At 42.3% G+C, this 22,512-nt stretch overlaps 1 protein-coding gene across 2 annotated transcripts in view; it reads left to right on the top strand.

The window, feature by feature from the left end:
- The window catches only part of WWOX (WW domain containing oxidoreductase), a 947,098-nt gene that overhangs the window by 162,903 nt on the left and 761,683 nt on the right, over nt 1-22,512 (top strand). The gene's annotated exons all lie outside the window — the stretch shown is intronic.

The following is a 22,512-nucleotide window of genomic DNA, read 5'->3' as shown; positions in this document are numbered from 1 at the left end:
CATTTATATATCTCCCGGTGTGTTTTTTTCTTTTCTTCCCCGTCCGCCCGCCCTCCCTCCCCCCCCCCCCCCCCGGTCTCCCTGAGATGTGTTTGATGGATGAAAAGAGTCTCTTTAGGACACACCTGCTTTGGGTTGTACATCTGAAATTTTATCAGAGGCCTTGGTTTGGTCAATCAAACATCATACTGGCAGCTTTTACTTAGGGAGCACTCAGAACTGACGTCAATATCTGCCCTCGTGTTTATTTGTAATTAAAGTTAAGATGCTTTAGAACAGCGTTACCGTTAATCTATAAGCCTCGCGCCGTTTCCTGGTGAGTGATGTATGGCCCTTTGCTTTGTGCTTCCTCTGAGAAGAGCCTGGTTGTGGGGCATTGTTACAGAGAGCGGCCTTCCTGCAGGGCTCACAGCCGTAACTGTTTCAAACTCCTGTTGTTCGGTAAATCTGTCAGAAGGGTCTGCAAGGGGCCATATTTATGAAGAGAGTGGAGAGTGGTCAGTCTAAAAAGCTCCTTAGTGTAGTACTTTGAATTTTAAATTACACACATAATTCAAAGGTAATGTAACTTGCAGTGCCGGACTTTAGTCCATTCTGTTAAATGGAGAAAAATGAGTGACGTGAGGAATGACTTATTGATTCTTGGTGGGAAAATGACTTCTGTAATATAGGAAGTATGGTAAAAGGAATAGCTTAATTATTTAGGGAGCACTTTTGAAAATATGCTTTTACAGCAGTGCAAATTGTGTATATACAAATTGTACAACCAGGATTTTTTTTTTTAATTCTTTCTTAGGGGAAAGTTATGAGAAGGCTTATAGTATTCAGTTGCTAAGGCAAAGTTTAATTTAGCTTCCAATCCTATAGGCTGGTACTCAGAAAGATATAAGGAATAATGAGAAGTTTCTGAATGCCTTGAAATATGACTTGATCTAATTGCCATTTCTTATTTATATTATACTAAGGTTTGCATTAGGGGAGTTTGACTGCCAAGATTTACCAAGTCTCTCTCTCTCTCTCTCTCTCTGGCTTATGATGTTTTTCAACAGTGTTATGAACTCAATCTGATTTCATCAAGTAAATATATGGGAAGTTGAGATGACATAATTTAATCTGGCATTTGAGGAAATATTCATAAAATATCAGAGAAAATATTTACTTTGGCCTTTTCCTTCTGATCTCTCTTTTGATTCAGTGTGTATTCTTTGCTTAAGGACCACAGCCTAATGTTATTTTGACTGCAGTTCACAGTGTTGGCAACTTTTCAGATAAACAGCATATTTGTGGTTAATTGGCTGAACATGTTCTATAATTATAATTATATTAAAACCTTAATGTGCTTGAACATTTGCCCACCGAAGGCCACTCGCATGCACTCCGTTATGTGCCTGCTATTATAACTGAGCTGTCTGGGGGCTGACAGTCAGCGAGCGAGGCCGGGCCAGGAATGTAGGAATAACACAGAGGCTTCTCATTATTTCCGTCGGAGACCGCTGTTTGGATACCTTCAGACGTTGACCATGAAAATTGCCTTCTGGTTATAACTTGGATCCCCAGGTTTCAATCTTTGGGTTAACGTTTCTTCGGATTTTCAAAGAGGGTTGGCTTGGCTTTATTTCAATGGTAAACAACAACTGTAAAAAGCAAAATTAGCACTTTATCAAGTTTGGAGCCAATTGCCAAGGCCACCAGGGAGCAGGGATAGTCACCAAAGACCACTGCTTGGAACTCGGCAAGAAGCCACCTCCGAAATGAGCAGAGAGGTCGATGGCCAGCAGCTGAAGCAGGGGCTTCTCTTTTCCATTATTTAGCTGTGCCTTTTGGATTGTCATCGTCCTGGTGGCCCCCTGGAGTCATCAGCCAAGAATTCCAACACTCTCTTTTAAAAAAAATATATTTTTATTGATTTCAGAGAGAGAGAGAGATAGAGAGAGAGAGAGAGAGAGATCTATGGTGAGAGAGAATCATTGATCAGCTGCCTCCTGCAATGCCCCATGCCACACACTGGGGATTGAGCCTGCAACCCAGGCATGTGCCCAGACCGGGAATCGAACTGTGATCTCCTGGTTCATAGGCCAATGCTCAACCAGTGAGCCTCACCAGCAGGGCATCCAGCACCTTCTTTCTGGATACTGGGTCAGCCATACCATGGTGTGTTTCCTTGGGTAACAGTATAAACAGGGTCCACAAACCCCCTGCTTTTATATGACCTGAGAGCTGAGGATGGCTTAAACATCTTTAAAAAGAATGAAAAGAAGCACAATATTTCATAATGCATGAAGATATATGAAATTCAAATTATAATGCCCATAAGTAAAGTTTCATTGGAACATGCCACTACATCTGTGTGCATTGTCCGTGGCCGCTTGCATGTTGCAAAGGCAGTGTTCAGCCGTGGCTGCAGAGCTGCTGTGGCCCTCAAGGCAGAACATACTCACTCTCTGGCCCTTTAAGGGAAAAGTGTGCTCTCTGGCCCTTTAAGGGAAAAGTATGCCACCCGACCTATAGGATGACCTTTATTTCCTGTCTCCCATCAGACTGGACGTGCCATGAGGACAGGCGTTACCCCTGTCCCAGTGCTTTCACTCCAGAGCACTTTTCAAAGCACTCTTACTCCGGCCCATAGGGGTTTGAGGTTGGATGAATGAGTGAGTGAATGAATGAATGAACGAACGATCATACCAAAGCTATTGAGTACAGAGATGTCTGTCATTTTCTTATTGTTGTCCCAACAACTGAACACAGTTATAAAATTTGAAAATCTGTTACCAAACATGTTTGAATTGATTTTTATGGTCTTTTAATTAACCCAATAAAAATGGCAACAACAACTCAGCAGTTTTAAGAAAATAACAGAGCCAAGTATTTTTGTTATAGCTAGGCATATAAACCCATATGATATCCACATGCAGTATTTATATGGTCCAGATTATTTTTTGGACTGAGAATACTTAAAAAATTAGGACTTACTTAAAAGATTATGTCCTATATCCTTCAAAAAAGGAAGGAAAAAAAGTTCCTCCCAAATTTATTTATATGATGGAGCAATTCTGGCATCGCAAGAATACGGCAGGAAATTCCATTAAGTTTAAATGTTCTGCCCTCACCCTAAAGTATTGGAAGGGGTTCATAGAGGAGCCAGATGAATGCAGACAGATATCAGTCGTATGGCTGAATGTGCACTTCATCAAAATACTTTGTAAGGTTTTCAAGGATGGGTTAGGAAATTATGAGGATTCCAATTCAGCGTCTTCAGGCCAGTGATATAGGCCAGAGGTTTTCGGCCAAAAAGTTAGAAAATTCTCGAGCCTCCTGAAGACACTCTCCCCAGCATCACCCCATGGGCACACTCTGGTAAAGTCACCATTTCTTGCTCATCTCCTGCTCCTGGCCTGGCCTGCCAGCCACCTCATCCTCCAGGTATCTGAGCCTTTTGTCTCTCTAACTGAGACCGGGTCCACCCTGGACTAAGGAGTCAGACTCCGGTGTAAACCTTGCTTCCCCTGCTTAGTAGCTGTGTGGCTTCAGGCAAGTGACCTACCTCTTCGAGCTACTAAGTTAGTTAACTCAGCAGCAAAATGAGGATCTCACACCTACCTCTTTGTGTTGCTGCAAAGATGAAAGAGGGGGACGTTGGGCAGTCACCCAGGGAGCTGTCTGGTGTACAATAAGCAGACCAGAAAGGTTTGTTGTTTTTACTCTCTCCTGTCATGTTTTGTAACTGAGTCCAGGCTTCTTTAGAAACAGAAGTCTAGAGTAATGGTCCCTTCTGCCCCTTGAGTGTTTCATGTGACAGCTAGCACCACCTTGCTGGGTTGCGTGTCCTCCCTTCCCTCCTTTCTCTCTTCCCTCTGTCTTACAGTGGTTCTGTGATCTGTGGGTCAGTTGTCTTCTCTTCTGAGCAGGACTAGGGCAGTTGAGTGTCCTTTCTCCCTCCCAGACTGGTGGGAAAATTATTAGGTATGTGATAGAGCAGAGGCCTTTAAGTAGGTTCTCTCTACTCCAGCAGGTCTGCTCAATTCTGGCAGGACCTCATCCAGGCTTAAAAGAGCCTTTGTTTTCACGAATACCCACTAAAAGGTGATTGACACGTTCTTCAGGGTCCTTGCATGCTCAGCACTTGGCTCCCCACAGAGTCCTGTAGTTCTGCCTTCTACTCCCCTGCTGATCCCAGGGAAACCATCTCCCCTTTCTCCTTGTCTGAATCCCTCAGATGGAGCCTTAAGTGTCCTCCTGTCTCAGGAGCTGACTTCTTTTGATGAGTTCCTTACCACTTGTCCAGTTTGGTCTTCTCTGGACTTCACTCACATCTCTGTGCCAAGCCAGGTGCTGGGGTTGGGGACACGAGGATTCTGAGTGACTTCTTCCCTTAAAGAGCTCGCAATTAGGAAGCCTATCCTCTCATTAGTGTTATTCATGGTTCACAACTGCCATGAACCCACTCATGGTCCCTCTTGTAACCTTGATGGCTTCTACTCATTCTTTAAGATTCAATTCTGATGTGTGTCACTGACTCCTGACCACCAAAAATATACTCCCTCAGTCATTCATTCTTTATGTTCCTAATGTGGATGTCCATTTTGTACTTACCTCATTGTATTATAACTAATGACTTGCATATGTGTATCCCCCAATAGACTGTGAGCTCCACTAAGGTTGGGATGGTCTGATACAGCGTTGTGTCCCCACCATGAAGCAAAACCAGAAAGAATAAGAGCTTGAGCAATGTTTGTTTCATGACTGTGTGAGTGACTCATTAATCAAATACATGAAACGAATGAATGAATGAATGAATGATTCAAGAACAAGATCTGGCTCAAAGCAGACATGTGGATTTCCACTCGGGGCTCTCACAGGAAGGCTTTAAATCCCCCATAGGTCCTTCTCAGAAGTGTGGACCTTTGCCTACCCAGGATGCACTCACCCTGGCCTGTTTCATAGTATTGTTGGGATCAATTTTTGGTAGTTAGAACCTGGAGAAAATTCAGGAGTCTCATCTCAGATTATTTTGGCTCAAGTCATATGCTCTACAGTTTGACAGATGAGATATGGTGGAAAAGAAATAGTGGCAGGGATTAATTCAGACAGAAATGTGCAGAGCAACTGGCTTGGATTTAATATTTGGTTAGAGAGGAACGGGATATTGAAGAGTTTTAGAGCAGTATGGAGGAACCATTGGGATTCTGTGCAGGATCTTAGAGGAGATAAGCTCATTATCTCCAACCCTGGTTCTTTCTTTTAACAGACTAAGGCACTTGTTCTCAAACTTGAACATGCACAAGACCCCTGGAGGGCTTATCAGACCACACCTCATGTGGCATCACCTCCAGAGTTTCTGATTGCGGAATTTCTGGAGTGGGGGCCCAACAGCCTGCTTTTCCAGTCATTTCCCAGGTGATGTGAATGATGCTGGTTAGGGGATCACTCTGGACTAAGGGCTTTGCTAATTTCAGTTTGAGAGTATTCACACCCTCGGTCAAATTCCTGCCATCCATAACTTCTTTCAGTCATTAGTAGGGTAGAATCTTACTTTTTGAGTATGAAAAAAACAAAAACAAAGTTATTTGGGTTTTTGCTGTCCTGGCTTTATAGTAGCCCTTTGAAGTGAGAAAACCAAAAGTGAGATTCTTTTATTGAGATAATTTGTTGTAACTATGAGCACTGCATCACATCTGGAAAATATGCAAAACCTCATTTTGCACTTATTTTGCCCAATCTACCTGTATTGTTCAGTGTTTCCTATAAAATTGAGTGTACCTGCTGCAGATGTTGGTTTTGCGGTAATAATACTTTTCTACATTAAAAAAAAAAATCCTGGAATGAAAATGTAACTTAGTCTTATTATTGTAATCTCCCCTTGCCTTTTTTGCATGGATCATTTGTTTGTGAACTGGTTATTCAGGAAAGGCTCAAAGGTAATTTCATGGTTTATAGCATTTATATTGGCGCCTTTAATGAGCAAATCATATTGTTTTCTAATACACGAAACAAGAAATTCACATATATATTATTTTCATTTCCTAATATTACATGTATATCAAGTTCAAGACATTGAGAACAACCACATAAAGAAATTATACTTCTGTACACAGGGGAAATATGAAAGTTTTGTAAGGCAAAAAATAAAAAATCTACATTTGCAGGCTTATGAGATGATTTTATTTTTAATGAATCCAAATGGTAGCAGGGAGCTGCTGTTGTGTTTGTGCGTTGTACAGCAATTCATATCTAAAAATATGGTAACATATGGCTTTGTTATTATTTCGTTTAGGAATTTATGCACCTAAAGGAGTATTGAGAGCCCTGGGTCTCATTCAGATGTTGTAGCAGCAGCTAACCAAGACGAGCTGGGCCAGAGAGCTTCTCATCCCAGGGTATTAAGAGTTGACCAATTTGCCTGGCCAGTGTGGCTCAGTGATTGAGCGTCGACCCATGAACCAAGAGGTCACAGTTCGATTCCTGGTCAGGGCACATGCCCAGGTTGTGGGCTCCATCCCTAGTGTGGGGCGTGCAGGAGGCAGCCAATCAAATGATTCTCATCATTGATGTTTCTATCTCTTTATTCTTCTCCCTTCCTCTCTGAAATCAATACAAAAATTTAAAGAAAAAGAGTTGACCAACTCACCATCTTGTTGGTGGTGTTTATTAAACTCAAGAACTTTATTTTTCACATTTGCTAATGATTCTCTTTCCTCTTTGTTATTATGTTTTAGAAAGCTGAATGGGTGGAAATTTTGGCCCAATAAAAATATGTCCTCGATTAGAAAGAGTACAGGCTGCTTTTTCTAGCCCAGGAGTGAGGTGGCTCCCTGGCCTCCTGGAGCATTTGATGTCCTGGGGACTCACTGACACCCACACACGCCCACTCACAAGACCTTTCCCTCCTGTCCAGATCGTGTGTGTTTTATGGCTCTCACATGGAGCGTGCAGCTGTGTAAACCCAAGCACGGTTTCTGCCCAGCTTTGATCTTTGCATGGATCAACAGTTGCCCTCACTCCTTGAACCCTGTTCCAGGGCCCCTATATCCCTCAGGTTTTTCCATTTTCTGGTAATTATGGCATTGCTCAGGAGCCTTCCAACAGCATCTCCCGCAACTCTGGGTGGAGAACTTGGAAGGAGCACCTGAAGCCTGTCGTTTGTAGGACCTTACTAAGAAGTGATTTCTATTTGATGCCAGAAAGGCAATTTAGTTTCCTTCTAAGAGGCAATCTAATAATTTCATGTTGACTGCTGGAGTCTGGGGAAATTCAACCTCTTATGGAGTGAATAAATGTTTATGGAACAAGTGCAGTGTGTGTGTGTGTGTGTGTGTGTGTGTGTGTGTGTGTGTGTGTTTATCTCCTGAAAAGTTCAGTCCTCCCACAAACCATGGCTTAATACCTCTATCGGAAATGGACTGTTGGACTGACACAGTGTGGCATTATTGTTATTTATTATTATCATCAATAAACTGGGTGCCTATGCGTGGGGAAGTAAAAGTCATGATGCCTGTCCTTACAGTCTAACCCGAGGATAAGGTCCTTGTTTTTCAAGGCCTCAAACAAGGTACAAGGAAACTCTGGGGGCTCTGGAGGAGGAGCCATCATTTCCTCAGGGGATGATTGTACGTGGCTCCCAGAGCTGGGCTGTGAGGCCTCGCAGGATGTTGAGCTGAGAGATGAGAAGAGGTCTTTCCAGGCAGTAAGAATGTCAGGGAGGGACACATGGTGGACAGATAAGACTTCTGAGTCCCAGATTTAAATTGACTTAGGTTGAATCCTGGCTCTGCCCCTTACTGCCTTTGTGATCTGGGGCAAATTGCTTGATCTTTATGAGCCTCAGTTTTCTCACCTATAAAATAGGATTAACAGTAGTCTCTGCCTTCTAGATTGTGAGAATTATATGAGACAATGCATGCTTGTTTGACTGTCTCTGTGACATCGTAGTCAATAACCGTTAGCTTCTATTTTTGCTACACTGCAACTGTTCTCCTCCTCCTCCTCTTCTTCTTTCTTCTTATTACCTCCTCATCTTTCTCCACTCCCCCTCCTTTTGAAAAAAGTTTACACTGGGGAAAAAAGGCCTAGTTGGAGCCAACATTCTGGTTGGACAGGACCCTGGGAGGTATGTGGGCAAATATTCTGAGATTAGGTTAAACAGTGAGTCTCCACGACCTGGGATGGAGTCATATTCTTATCAGTATCCCAGAACCTAGAAGAATGACTCTTATAGAGACAGGCTCTTGCCTAGAGGATTTTGAAAGCCAAGGTGAAGCTCAGTAAGTGACACACAGTGGCTGTGTTATGTGGCACTGTTGATTGAACCTGAAAGCCACCTTCGTTTTCTGTATCCCAAGAGCAAGCTCTCCCTTCCTTGATGCCTCACACCTTCTCACCATCAGAGTCTTAGGTATACATATGATCTCGATTGCTTGAGTGTAGCGAACCCTGATTGCCCACATTTAGTTGTAAAAGCAACCAAGGGGAATGAATAATTTGGCTTGAATGTACAGAATACACAGAATCAGTTTACAGTGTTGCCCTAGTTTCTTTATGTCTGTTGAGCTGTGGCTGGAAACCCAGTTCCTTATCAAGCAGGTCATCAAGGTTGTGATCTAAGAACTTGGGCGAAAATTGGGGTCAAGTTGTCTCCCTGGCTGTGTGGTGAGATGTGGCAGGAACCAGCTCACAAGGTCCAGGGGATAGGGAAGTCTCCATGGCCTGGCCACAGTGCGGCTTTATCATGAGGGGAAACTGAAATACATATTGTTACACTAATAAAGGACAGTGCTCAAAATATAAGGAAATGAGTGGAAGTTAAGAGTCAGCTTTAATTTTTCCAACAGTAATCATGAAATCTATTCAATTTTCTCTTCTTTTGAAAAAATATTTTAATCTCCTAAAAAGTATATACATTTAGGAATAATTTCCTGGGAGTCTTCATAACTTTCTTTTTCACATCTCTAAATATTAGTTCTGCATGCAGTGGCATTACTACCAATCTCGACTTTTTCAGGAAATGATTCATTGCTTTATAATTTCAATTTTCTAACCATTTTCAGCTACACAATAAATTTAAATCCTTTACTATCAAGATAACATTTGTTCTGTCACTGAGATATAATGATTGGAAACCATTTTTAGAAGTTGACCCTTTTTGGGACAGCTCTTTGGGATTTGTCCTTTATACCAGTACATAACATGTAGGGTGTCTGTTTGCAAGGCAGGGGCCCCATGTGGCAGGTCTCTACATTTTCCCAAGGGCCTAGAATAATGCCCTTTACAAAAGTGTGATAAAGACTTTATTGGGTGAATGGGAAAGAGGAGAATGTTTATTTGAAGTGTGTGACTCCTAGGAAAATCATTTCCAAAGAACACAGAATAAAGGATAAAGTCAACTGCTAAGGTGCCCTTTACAATCCTGACAAACAGCTATGAATCAGGCAAGGTCAATCAACTCAGTGCTGCAATATATTGTAGAGGGGAACCCTGGCATACATCAGGTGCCTTCATCTGCCACTAACTTGCTGTGCGATTGTGGGGGAGTCACTGAGTGTCCCTGAACCTCAGTTTCCTTATCAATCAGGTGAAAGAGTGGGCCTAGTGTTCTAGGGATGTCCTGAAAAGATCCTTGGGCTGAAGATCTCAGACTCTCCTCTCTACAATATTAACTGGAGTAACTCTCACTTTATTCCTGCTTTATACGTAGGACTTCTTTCTAAGATATGTTTTTAATGTATTTTTTATAGCTAAGTAGTATTCTATTATATACACATATATACCACAACTTTATGCATCCATCCATCAATGGACATGTAGATTGCTTCCATATCTTGGCTATTGTAAATAATGTTGCAGTGACCATAGGGGTACATATGTCTTTTTGAATTAGTGTTTTCATATTCTTCAGATAGATACCCGGAAGAGGAATTGCTGGATCATATGGCAGTTCTATTATTAATTGTTTTTGAGTGGCTGCACCAAGGTTTTTGAGAGTCCCTTTTCCCCGCATTCTCTCTTTTTGATAATAGCTATTCTAACTGGTGTGAAGTGATGTCCAGTGGTTTTGATTTGCATTCCTCTATTAATGTGATGTTGAATATATTTTCATATGCCTGTTGGCCATCTATATATCTTTAAAAATGTTAATTAAAACACTGAAGTTCTGAAAATAACAGGAACTTTTTTGCTGTGATAATTATAAAGCACATAGAAAATTTAGGTAATATATTAGTACTCCAATGAACAACCATATGCTCACTACCTAGATTCAACCAATGCTGAGGTTTTGCTATGTTTTGTTAGTCCATTCATTTGTTCATCCATCCATCCATCCACCCCCGACTCACCCATCTACATACTTGACCCTTAAGTACTTTGGTGTTCATCTCCTAAAACTAAAGACATTGTTCTACATGATCACATTTATTATTGTTATCATATCTATGAATTTGATAATAATTCACTAATGTAAAATAATACATCATCCATACCCAGATTTACCAAGTTATCTTCAAAATGTCTCTCATAGCTTTTTATTTTCAACCAGGTTGCAGTCATTCAAGGTATACCCTAACATTCAGTATCTTTTCAGTCTGTTTTAAATAGAATATTTTGAGGAGAAAGATTCCTGTCTGAAGACTGTGGATATGGATTTCCTTTCTCAGGAGCAAGGCTTTTCTTGATTTTTTTCAGTACTTTTGTATCATCTAGGAAACTTAATTTGTTGTACATACTGTTGTATGTGTGTGAATCTGGCTTCAGCTTCCAGCCCAGCTAAGACTGACTGTGAGGAGGATTTTCTTTGGTGAAACTTGGGAGGAGAGAAAAAATATCTGTTAATTAGGATTGTGGGAGTGCGCTGTGTTTATCTCAGGCAGTCTAAGTCTGCCCTGGGCTCTGTGCCACACACAGTAAGGCAAAATGTTATGGAAAGAAAGACCCAAGCCTCAGGTTAAGAAACCAAACCCTCCAAGACCTCGGGGCTGTTTGCCTCTGATTAGAGTTCAAGAAAGACAGAGTGTAGATCAGGACTGCCTCTTGGCACTGATGGCTCATCTGGGGACCATAGGGCATTGGGTGACAAATACATCTCTCTGCCTCTCAAATGCTGTGCAGCGTGGTAGAACTGAGCCCTCCTTCTCCCTCCTTTAGGGGGATGTTTGGCACAGCTTAGGTCACAGAGAAGGCACTGATATGCCCACAACTTGGTTCATGTGTCAAAATAACTTACTCTAAAATTAGATGAGGTTTTTAAGTGTGTTTATCATTCTCCCAGAGTCATGAAATTTGACAGGCAAATATATCACTACAGAAGTTGTAGGACTAGCCTTCCACTCCCAGACTTTCCTCCTGCCCCTTTGTTTCCCCTTTTGACCCTTTTCTTGGTCTAGTCCAGAGGAGAAAATGCAGTGAGAATTCCCTCTGCCTTTGTAGATATTGCCTACTGGCAGAAATGTTTGTCTTGCCCACTCAGTGACTTTTAAACATTGTTGAAATACCTTGGAGTGGTGAACACACAATATAATATACAGATGATGTATTATAGAATTGTACACCTGAAACCTATATTATTTTATGAACCAATGTCACCTCAATCCTTTATAATCAAAGGCTAATATGCAAATTATCCCCTCAGGAGTTCCATCGGGAGACCTCGTGCTATGACGTGTGCTGACCACCAGGGTGCAGCGCAAAACAGAGGATGGCCCCAGCCAGGGGAAGGCAGCCAGGGGAAGGATGGCCTCTGCCGGCAGCCGGCAGCTGGGGGAAGGAAGGCCCCGATCAGGCCCTAGCCAGGCCTAGGGACCCTAGTAAATTCAATAAAAAAGTAAAAAAAAGTTGAAGAGATTTTATATAAAAATCTGCCTTTTCCAATAGTTTTGAAAATTGTAAATAGAAGCAACCAGTGGCTGGAGCTGAGTAAAGGCATCAGAAGGGCATGCAGTTTCTAGTTTTCCATAGTCTCCACCACTCCCTATTGTTTTTCTGTGGTACCTACTGAAGTCCCCAAAGTTATATTAAAGTTCATCCAGGCACCCTTCCCAAAGTCAGGCCCCCTGTGTCTTCAACTATTCATTCTATTTATAGTATTACTTGAGTGTGTTGAGCTTGCTTCCAAATTTGGCCAGAAGGTTGCATTTCTTACTCTAGATCAAAGAGTCAAGAAACTTGAACCTGACTTCCTCCCACAATTCCCAGGGATTAACTTCACTTCTTCCCACAATTCCTAGTGAGCCCCACTTGTTCCCATAATTCATATTGAACTTTACCTCTTCCCACAATCCCCAGTGAACCTCATTTCTTCCCCCAGTTTAAGCAGCTTTACTCATTTATTCTTCTTCCAGGAGAAAAAAAATTATGTAGCTTCAGATAAATCCTTGGGTCATTTAGAAGTGAAATGAACATTCAGGAAAAAGTGACTGACACTACCAAAGGCAAAGCTATGGAGTCCTCATAATGATTGCAGGGATGTTTAGAATTTTTTTCTTCCCAAGTTCTCCCTAGAAGAAAGAGCCCAGGTCCCATCAATTGATTATAAGTCACTGCTAGCCCATTCGAGTTCCAGTCATTGTGAAATTGAACAAGTCTGCGGGTCTCCCATGGAGTTTGAACATAGGAGCATTTTTTTTATTTTAAGGAAGAACAACCCCTCTCTTAATTTTAGTAATGATATAATGGCAGAATGTCACTCACCCACCATGTGGGTGTTCGAGAAGGATTGTGGGTGCCATGCAGGCCACATTAAACAATCAGCCCTTGAGGGTTCAAGTTAGTTTGAAATGAGAAATTGCCAGTGACCTGAAACCCATCATTATTAACCTTGTGGCACCACATCTCCATAACCAGTAGCCAACTCTCATTTTTCTCTTCTTCTTCTTCTTTTTTTTTTTTTTTTTGTTGGTTGGAAGAAAGGCTCATTGATGAAAGTTGGCTCAGTTCTTTTTGTTTAAGTTAAGTGGTCGGACCACCAAGAAGAGTTACTCTCCTTTGATTGGGACTAGTCCTAATACAGATGTCCTTTGCATGGCCAATCTCCTTTTGCTGGTACACCCACAATTGGTTCGAGCTGTGTTTATGTATAGACACCGCCCACAGAGACTGTGGGGAAGCATCTGTGTGTCACTGCCTAAGTCTTCCAAAGGAATTACCTTTCAATAATTTATGGTTTTGTAACTTAAGTACATTTATAATGAATGAATGAATGGCTTCTTTCTTCTACCTTCATCCAAACATGGAACAAATGACAAAAAGAAAATGTGAGGTAGGAAGGGTTTTGGGAAATGCATTATAGAATAATAATATGCATTATATCCCTGGACATTTTATGGTAGAAGATTCTGGAAGGGTGAGTTCAGCTCTTTCCAGATGTGGCTTCATTGGTTATGTGTTGGCTGGCCAGGCAGTAAGGGTCCTGCTGAGGACATCCTTACCTCTGTGGCAATAGCTTTTTCAGAATCCTGCCTTGTGGTACCACTGAAGTCCCCAAATTTACATTAGAGTTCATCCAGGCACCCTTCCCAAAGTCAGGCCCCCTGTATCTTCAGCTATTCATTCTATTTATAGTGTTACTTGAGTGTGTTGGACTTGCTTCCAAATTTGGCCAGAAGGTTGCATTTCTTACTCCAGATCAAAGGGCCAAGAAACTTGAACCTGACTTCTTCCCACAATTCCCAGTGAAGCTCACTTCTTTCCACAATTCCCAGTGATGAACTTCACTTCTTCTCACAATTTCTAGTGAACCTGACTTTTCCCCACAATCCTAGTGAACCTCACTTCTTCCCACAATTCCCAGTGATGAACTTCACTTCTTCCCACAATTCCTAGTGAACCCGACTTGTTCCAACAATTTATATTGAACTTCATCTCTTCCCACAATTCTCAGTGAACCCACTTGTATGGTATAGCTTTGAGTAGCCCACTCATTTCTCCATGTTAGGCTTCCAAGCTTGCCTTCTTTCATGACCCATTTCTAACGAGTTTCCTGTGGCAGTTCTATCATGTTTTGTCAGATCATGGTAAAAACCAATCAATAACTCTATTTTTTTTTTGTTATCCTGTGCCATTATCTTTATTTCATTGGGACTTGTGTGCTGCGGCGTTCTAGGGCCTGACTCAAAGAATATCAGCAGAGAATGTTGTGAAAGATACTTTTTACAATGTAAGAACCTAAATACTGGTTCATTGCTGCCCCTTCAATGCTAGCATGATGCCTGGTGTTCACTAAATACTTGTTGAGTAAATGAATGGAGAAATGTGGAACTTGTGAATGTTACTTTATATGGCAAAAAAGACTTTACAGATGTGATCACTTTAAGAATCTTAACATAGAGAGATTATCCTGGACTATCCAAATGGGCCCTCAGTGCAACTGTGAGTGTTTGTTTTTTTATCTGAGGGAAGCAGAGAGAAGTTGACTACAGAAGAGGGAAACAATGTCTGGCAATAGTGAGCATTCATAACTGTCACAACTATGAACACCATGGTTGTTGTCATTGCTTTCCTTTCCTCTCCATCCCCTGTCTTCCTCCTCTTTCTCCATCATCATCATCTATAACTACCCCCTGACCTCATCATGATAAACCTATCTGTGGGTTTTATTTTTAGTGATCACATATCCAACAGTAATATAGCATTTTCCATAAGATCATATAGAACCCATTAAGATTGTTTGTGGCTTTTCTAGACAAGTATCCTTCTGAGCTCTATATCAAACCACATGGCACATATTTGGTACGTGCAAACACACACATGCATACACACAAGCACATATAATATTCATTGATCGAATAATTAATTTTTCACTGAATAACAAACACATGCTTATTATATTCCTGGTGGAACTAATTTGTTTTCATGTCTTAGAGCAAGGTCAAATCACAGATTGATGGCTTTGGCTGTGTATCAGGAGGACTTCCATCACAGCTGATAAGTGGACCCAAATCTGTAATAATACTAGCGGTCATCCTAATACTGCAACTCCCCCAGGTCCCCATGGCATATGTGGGGTGAGTGCCATGTGCCGGTCACAGTGGAAAAGTGTGTTCATCATCCCAGTGTAGTTGCTATCGCCGTGGGGTGGAGGAGAGTAGGGCTGGTGAGAAAGGCATTTTCCTCCCCTTGCATGCTCTCACATCCCTCTCAGCTCCTCTCCACCCCTTTCCAGTGTTTTGGCCCCTGAGAGAACCCAGTTGCATTTTGGAGTGTAGTGAACCTCACTAGTGGAGATTGAGCCAACTCTGAGGGAAGGGGTGCCCTTGCTTCATTGTAGACAAGAGCCAGGTGTGGCATCAGAGTGGACACTCAGGAAGCCCCAGAGAAAGGGACAGTGAGTGTGTACAAGGGCCAGCTACCTGCATGTGGTTTTGGGGAAGATGTCCACGAACCGGGGGCTCTGAAAGTCTGACCTAATTTCTGATTAGCAAGCAGTCTCCCAGAAGACCTGGGGAGCAGATAAGAGACTTGTGAAAAATACCAGACTTCCTGAGGGTTAAGTAAAAAGGGAGAGGCGGGTGTAGTTTGAGCAACTTCTGGCAGCTCTGCAGTCATTCATTATCTCTTGGTAGCAAAGCATGGTGGGACTGGTTGTTTTGCTATTGATCATGTTCCCTGTATGTCTAAGGCTAATTTTTTTGGTAACACAGGCCCAATGTGTATAAACAAATTCCTTTCTTGATCTTCTAAGCTGCAAATACTTAACAGATTTAGGCTTGGAGAACTCAGTTCCTGCCACTAACTCCAGCATGGAGGATTTATAACTGGGAGGGAGACAGAAGGTATGTGAAAGGTACTCAAACTGTCACTTCCTCCACCCCCAGGAGCCCAGGCAGAGCCTGTGATCCCTTTTCTGTTGTTGGGCTTATGAGCTGTTTTTCTTCCTGGGGAGAGGGGTGTTAACTGTTTCATGACTGGAATTGCTGAAAGAATCAGCATGCAGTGTGACCTGGGCACATATATGTTATGTGAAGAAATGCAGACCAGGAGGCCCACAGAGTGTGCACCCACCTTATTGCAATGATTACCTGTGCAGGAGGGGGAGGGAGTGGGGAAAGGGCCAAGGCTGAGAGCCAGCAGGGCCTGGAGCCTTGTCCAGAATACTTGCATTTTTTAAAAGTGGGAAATATGTTCACCTATTGCTTATGTAATAAAACTATTTTTAAAAATAGCCTGGGGGCACTAGTTTTCTCTGACTGCCATAACAAATGACCTCAACCTTAGTGATGTAAAACAACACAAACTTATTACCTGATATTTCTGGAGGTCAGGAGTCTGACACAGGACTTACTGGGATGGTATGAAGGTGTTGGTGGGCGGCTCTTTCTGGAGGCTCTAGGGAAGAATCCATTTCTTCTCTTTTTCTAACTTACAGAGACAGCTGTTTTCCTTAGCTCTTGGCCCTCCTTCCATCTACAAGCCAGCAGCATTGGGCTGGGTCCTTCTCAAATGGCCATCTCTTTGTTTTTCTCTTTTGCTTTATTCTTCCCACTTTTTTTTTTTTAAGTGTATTAAAACTAGATATGATGGACAGTCTCTTTATCTTAAACTCAGCTGATTAGCAGCCCTAATTACATCTGCAACCTTTACTTCTCTTAGCCAGATAAAGTGTATATGGCACTTTGAAAAAAGTGCTAGGCGCTTTAAATGCTTATGCCTGGTGCTGCCAGTGCCTGATTACAACCACCACAGCCACCTCCACTGTTAATGCTATTATTCCCACTTAATGAGTCATCTCAGCTTCTTCTGTCAGCCTCTTCTCACTTTCACGGTGAGCTGCGCGCCCTCTGATAAGTCAGTCCATGCATGGAATGGGAGTTTGTGTAGACATCCATCAGAGAGAGAGAGACTTCTCCTGCATCTGGATGTCCTGATCCCGTCTGGGCATTTCATTTCAGTCTTTATCCATCCACCCACCCATCCACCCACTCATCTACCCATCCATCTATTCATCCACCCACCCACCCATTCATCCATTCACCCATCCACCCACCCGTCAACCTGTCTGTCCATCCACCCACCCATCCATCCACCCGTCCATCCATCCATCCATTTACACATTCATCCATCCACTCATCCATCTATCTATCCATCCACCCACCCATCCACCCATCCATCCACCCGTCTGTCCATCCAGCCACCCACCCACCTATTTATCCTCCATTTCTCCATCCCCCTGCTCCTCTCTCTCTCTCTCTCTCTCTCTCTCTCTCTCTCTCTCTCTCTCTCTCTCTCTCTCCCTTCTCCCTCTCCTTTTTCCCATCTATGTCTATAATTTTGGTCTTAAATTCTGTCTATTTCCTTCTGTCTTCTATAGAAAAAGCAAGTTTTCTTTTTTAAGAGAGCATTAAAGGTAAAAGTGAAATTTTGCCTAAAATAACTACCTTTCTCACTTTGTAAATGATAGAATTGTTTAATCACTAAGCTATACACCCGAAACTAATATGAAGTAATATTGAATGTCAACTATAATTGAACAATAAAATTAGAAAAATAAAATAACTACCTTTCTTTTAAATTGTTTAGTGTCTAAAACCACTGGGAAAGTAGTAATTAGAAATGTTGACATGAGAAGTGGAACCATTGTTTTTGGGAAGAAAAAGCTTTCTCTGTATACTCTTAAAGATACTTTTGCAAATTTTATGTAATAATAAGATGATTATATGATGAAGAAGAAAAAAATCACTTCTTAGGTATGTTTATATCAGAGTGTGCTTACACTATTTAGGCCTTATTAATCCTTGCAATTACTCAAGGTTCTATTGATACCCTCCTTTTTGGATGAGTAATTCAGGCACAAGTAATACGTATATTTTCATTACTTAAGAAAATGGAACTGAGTTTAATAAGAAGAAAATGATAATCACCAAAACTACCTACTCACAATATTTTTGTGTATGTGGTTTCAGACTTTTTGTTGTGAATATATTTTTAGTGTTTCCTTATTGATTCCCACAGAAATTTAAACTCTGTCTCCCTGTAGTCAGTACAACCTTGACGATGAGAGATGACACTCTCTTTTCTTTGCTCTTGTGGTGTTTAGAAGGACCCCCTTCCTCCCAACTGGTGATGTTTCTTTTGGTAAAACACACACACACACACACACACACACACACACACACTTGCACGTACACACATACACTGTTACTCATACACATGCATACTCACATGCACCACACACAAACACACATACTCACATGCATTGTACACACACACACACACGAGCCTTCCAACACTGCTGGTATGCTCACGAAGTCCTTCCAAGTGTTTTGTTTAAGTACTGTTTACTCGCCTTCCCCCATAAAGTGCGTATTATTGAATTATTTGGAAAATACACAGAAGTGGAAAGATGACAACACAATTGCCGTGGTCTCACCATCTAAAGATAACCACCATGAACTCTGTGATTTACTTTTTTCCTAACTCTCAGAGTCAGCTTGTTTTTATGGAATTGTGACTGTGGTTTTAAAACTCTGGAAATATAACACACATGCATGAAAGTGCACATAATATATACTTGCTGCTGGGTGAATTTGAATAAAAGGAGCACACCCAGGTAATCAGTATGTGGGTCAAGAAAGAGAACATGACCCAGAAACCCCCTTCTGCCCTCATTCAATGCTTTCCTCCCGTCCCCACCAAGGGTAACCACTGTTCCAGCTTCAGGCAGTGTGCGTTAGTTTTGCCCATCTTTTTTTACCTCCTACAAATGTGATCACTTTCTGTGAAAGGAATCATATAGTAGGTACTCTTCTATGTCTGGCTTCTTTCTTTCAACATTATGCTTCTGAGATTTATATTTAATGCGGCATAGAGTTGTAGATCATTTGTTCTCTTGGCTGTAGGATGTTGCATTGTGTGAATATGCTACAATTTAAGTTGTGATGGCATTGATAAAAATTTGAATCCTAAGCTTTTCATGTAGCATTCTAACCATGTTAGAATTTTCTCCTGCTTTACCAGCCTCCTTATAAACACTATTTTAAATACTCACATCGTATTTATGGAGTAGATTTGTGTTTATTTAACCAGGCTCCTGTAGTTGAGCATTTGGGAGATTTCTAGTTTTGCTTTTTTGCTGTTAATAAGTGGCACCGCAGTGAACGGTGTCTACCTCTGTGCCCTGAGCATTTCTTGTACCTCAGACAGTATTGTTAGGTTGCTGTCCCCGAAGTGGAATAGCTAGTTCCAAGGTGCAGCCATCACAAGTCTTTTGATATGTGCTGTCAAGTTTCTTTCCAAGAGGGCTGTGCCCAGTGTTTCACCCCCAGCAGGGACCGAGAGCCTCTCTTGTCACATGCTCATCGGCAGCTTGGGAGGAACCCCACGTAGTCTTGGACTTGAGCCTAGAGGCTTAGCTTCAAGTTCCTTCACTTCTCCATTATGCATCCTTAGGCAAAATAACTAATCTTTCTGAGCCTCAGAATTGTGATCTGGACAATGGGGCTTTTCAATCCTTATACTGCTTTATCTGCTGCTTTGTCCAGGTTTACAGCCTACCAAATTCCGTTTCTGTAAGATGATGATAATGATGATGTAACACCTTCTTTGCTGCATTCCAGGAAGTAGATTCCTAGCCATAGTACTGTTCCATGGTGCTTTCAAAGTTTTACAGTTATGCTGCTCAGAATCGGCCTGTACTCTGTGACATGCCTCCTGCCCAAACTGCCCTTTGTCTCTTTGCTCCCTCATTATTCATTTCATGTGAGACTTTATTGAACTTCTAATATGACCCACCTCTCTACTGAGCTCTTTAGTTACAAAGATGAACTAAAGTTGCTTCCCGCTTGTGAGGAAGTTAGAATATAGAGGTGAAGCCCAGCAAGGGAACGGGCCAGGGAACAGACCAGGTGTGGGATAGGAGCTCAGTAGTCCAGGAAATTGCGGGCACCTGGAGAAGGGACATCTAACTCCAAGGAGTGGAGGAGTCAGGAAAGGCTTAGGGAATAAAGTTTTTGAGGTTGAATCTGGAAAAATGATTAGGATTGAGTCAGGTGAAGAATGGGCTAAACAATTTAGGGAGACTTGAGCACCGATGGGGTTTTGGGTAAACACACACACACACACACACACACACACGTCAAGTTAAGCAGTCCTTCTTCCCTGGGGAGGATGTTGCTTCACAGGAGACATTTGGAAATGCCTGGGAAACATTTTTGTTTGTTTAATTGTAATGGAGGGGCTACTGGCATCCAGGGATGCTGCTAAACATCCTGCCATGAGCAGGACAGCTCCCACACCAAGAACTGTCTATAACCCAATGGCGGTGGTGCTCAGTTGAGAAATATGGGCTAAAGTAAAGGGAAGGGGGAGGTAGGTTAATGGCAGAGATGAATGCATTGCCCCCCTTCTCAGAACTCGTGTGTGTGTGTGTGTGTGTGTGTGTGAGCATGTGTGTGCCCGTGTGCTCACACTTACGTGAAGTGGGAGGACTCCCTGTGACCTCTGCTTGGAGGCTGCTCATGTGTAAGTTTTGCAAGCTCTCTCTTGGCTAGTTGACTCTGTCCTGAGAGTTAGTGACTCAGCAGGTGTGCCTCACCCTTGGCCCCTTTCCCACCCCTTTCCCAGTGCCCTCCCTTTGATTTATGAGAGCATTCTATTCCCCCTTCAGTGTTTACGACATCCAGGGACTTGTTGGAACCACTAGGAAATGAGAGCGGACAGTGAGACTATTATCATTCATTTTCACTCCCCATAAACATTTTCTGTTTCTCTTTTGGAAGACATTGCTAATCCCTCGTGCATTGGCTTTGCACTTTCTTTCCTCAGACTTGGTACAAAAGCAAAGTGGTAGTGACTTTTTCCTGATGGCTGCTGAAAAGGTTACATGGTGTTTGGACCACTGCCTGCTTCTACCCTCGAGCACAAACGATGCAGGAGTAGAAACTGGTTCTAACAATATCCCTTTATAAAACATCCAGAGGCTGGGAGTCCCTTTCCCGTTGTGTGAAAGGCGCGATGTCCCTCCAATTCAGAGTTAGAGGCTGACACGTGCTTGATCCCTGCTTCTGAGAGGGGCTAATAATTGCATGGCCACAGCAACCCAAAAGCAGTCTACAGAAACCTCGAGGAGTTCTGGGCCTGGGAGGATTTTAAAAAAATACATATGTATGTGTTTAAATTTCTAGACAAGTTTTGGTTTTGTTGGGAATGGAAGTGGAGAGATGAGGTGGAATCTATAAAGTATAGGAGAAGTTTCAGATTTCTAGGGTGAATGCAGGAGTTGCCTACCTTACGGTTCTTTGGTGCAGGCAATAGAAAAGACTGGATGATTTAAGAGGGAAAACACGATACTGTATCTGATATGACTGGTTGCATGTAAGAGAAAGCCCACTACACACACTATGGCTCATTTTCCAGAAGGGGGCAGCCTAGAGTTGGTGCGTTAGTGCCCAGTGTGCCCCAGACTGTCATCCTAGATATGTAGTTCCCATCCTTGTGCTTGGGCCCCCGTGGTCACCTCTAGGAAGTCCTTTCATGGTATTGCCCTTGGGGTGACTCAGGTCTAATCCCTGTCCTTGTGTGACTCAGCTCCAGGTGTAGGTTCTCAAGAGAGGGTCTGGGTTGCCTGTCTTTTGGAAATGGTCATGGTCACCTGTCTATTCCCTGGAGCTGAAAGCCATGAAAGGGTTGGGATGAGCAGGAGGTGCTTCATGCCTCACGCATACCCATGAAAATGCTTTTCAAAGACCACAAAGTTTTTGGTGATTTGTTGCACCGCAATGAAGACATATTTAAGTTCTGTTGTTGAATCACAAGTGTAGGTTCATGTAACTACCACCATCACAATTAAAAAACAGGATGGCTTTATCACCACAGAGATCATCTCTCTTTGGAGTCATGCCCCCCACCCTCTGCCCATAGCCTTTCTTCTGGTCTACAAGGAAGCACAGGTGTTTCGTTCCTCAGGCTTCTTCCCATGCTGTTTGCTCTGGCTGGGATGCCCTTGGCCCAATCTTCCCTGCTAACACCTCATCTGTTAAGACTTCTGAAACCCCTCCCAGACCTCCTCATCTCAGTCAGACCTCCTCACAGTACACTCTCTAAGTATACTTTTTATTTCATAGCTCTTCTAATGATGCGTGGATAATGGTATGTTTATTTGTGTGAGACTATTTGTTCAATCTCTGTCTCCCCAGTTAGTCTGAAAACTCCATGAGGGCAGGAACTGGATCTGTTTTACTCAGTGTTGATTTTACAGCTGCATGTATGTGACTAAGCAGGCAATAGGAGCCAAGTAAATCTTTGTTGAATGAATGAGCGAAGGGTAGTACTCAAGATGCACAATTAGACTCATGTCTGAATCTTTAAATGAAGGAGTGCACTAGCATCATAAGAAATCCCACCTGCATTTGTTCAACAGACTTTTATTTTTGATCACCTTCTATATGAGTTATCGTGCGAAACTCGCTCTGACTGGTGTCCCGGAGTAGTTATGCTTCCGGGAACCCTAAGTAGATAGTTTAACACAACTGAACCTGCACAATGGGCCAAGTTTGCATTTGCTTTTTTTATTTCTTAGCTTTTTCCAGAAATAGT

Source organism: Plecotus auritus, assembly GCF_963455305.1.
Source record: "Plecotus auritus genome assembly, chromosome: 10".
Lineage (NCBI taxonomy): Eukaryota > Metazoa > Chordata > Mammalia > Chiroptera > Vespertilionidae > Plecotus > Plecotus auritus.
The sequence above is the reverse complement of the archived record's forward strand: the minus strand, read 5'-3'. Positions and strand labels throughout refer to the sequence as shown.